Source organism: Condylura cristata, unplaced genomic scaffold (genome assembly GCF_000260355.1).
Source record: "Condylura cristata isolate star-nosed mole 26May11 unplaced genomic scaffold, ConCri1.0 scaffold00095, whole genome shotgun sequence".
NCBI classification, from domain to species: Eukaryota; Metazoa; Chordata; class Mammalia; order Eulipotyphla; family Talpidae; genus Condylura; species Condylura cristata.
The window spans coordinates 113,592-114,941 of record NW_004567196.1 but is presented as its reverse complement, the minus strand read 5'-3'; positions in this window follow the sequence as shown (position 1 = coordinate 114,941).

The following is a 1,350-nucleotide window of genomic DNA, read 5'->3' as shown; positions in this document are numbered from 1 at the left end:
ACAGGAGGCCACTGCTAGGTCACCTCCCCCGACCACTCCTGTCATGTGAGGAGGTTCACAGCTGGTGCAGAGCATTGACTCCCTTTCTGACACCCAATAATGATGCAGCGTTCCCCGTGTGACGCTCGAGTTCACGCACATCACGCCGAGACTCTGGGTGGGGGCAACCCCCCAGCACAGAGCCGCCCTCGGCTTGTGTCCTGGGGAGACCTGAGGTCACTGCTGCTGAGTGACTCCTGCGGCCGGGGAGGGAAGGGCCTGTCGTGTGGTGCAAGTTTATCTCCTGTGACTTGTTATTTTTTCATATCAAATTTCATGCATTCATTACATTATCTGTTCAAACTTTTTATTTTTTAATTTAAAATATTATTTATGCCCACAATACTAGGGTACAGGCAGGAGTTGTGGGGAGCGAGGACTCCCCAGGACAGAGTGGGGAGAAGACAGGCCATCAACTGGAGCACACTGCTGAGGGGGCCGGGGGGGCAGATGTCTGCTGCGCCCCGGGGGTCACTCCCGGCAGGAATCGGCCCTAGAGGCTGGGGCAGCCTCACTGTCTGCGGCTAAACCCCTTGCGCCCCAGGGCGGCCCCTGTCTCAGACGTTTAATGCCAGATTTTTGCTTTATTTTTTTCTTACGCCTTAGATTTGTCCATGTTCTCAGAACAATCTTTCAAATATCATATTGACACTCGGGGAACAATACTCTGTTCTGCCCTCTCTGTGCTCTCTGTGAAAATCAGACACTCCCGCAAGGCTCAGGTCACTCATGTCATGTCCATGGCCTGTCCACCTCTTCCCCAAGCAGAGGCCTGGGGATGGAGCTGAGCCTCCACACAGGGCGCCTGGGGAGACCCCAGCTTGCTGGGTACAGGGGAGAAGGAAGAGGGATCTAGGCCCAGGGGCTCCTTTACCGATCCCCCTCCCCCTCACCTGCCAGAGCACCTCCTGCCCAGTCTCCCTCTCTAACAGCATGCTGTCAGGTGACCCCTCAGGACCCTGGCCCAGGTGTGTGGGGGGACCAGGCCCTTCCCCAAGACCCCAGGACCTGACAGGGGCAGGACATCAGGGCTGGGTCAGCAGCACGTGCGTCTGAGGAGCTGTTTCTTGTCCATCTTACTGCACACTGCTCCTGTCGAGCTTCAGGGAGATTTGTTGTTAAGAAACTGCCCAGGTCCTGAGAATAGGAGAATGGTCTAGTTTCCGGGCAGGTCTCATCAGTGAGCAGACAGTGTCACCTACCCATGTGAGCTCCCAGGAATGTGTGAACAGGAGCCTCTGAGAGAGGAGCAGTGGCCCCTGGGGAGCTGAGGCCTTGCAGAGGGAGCCCCAGGCAGGAGGCCCCTGCCCC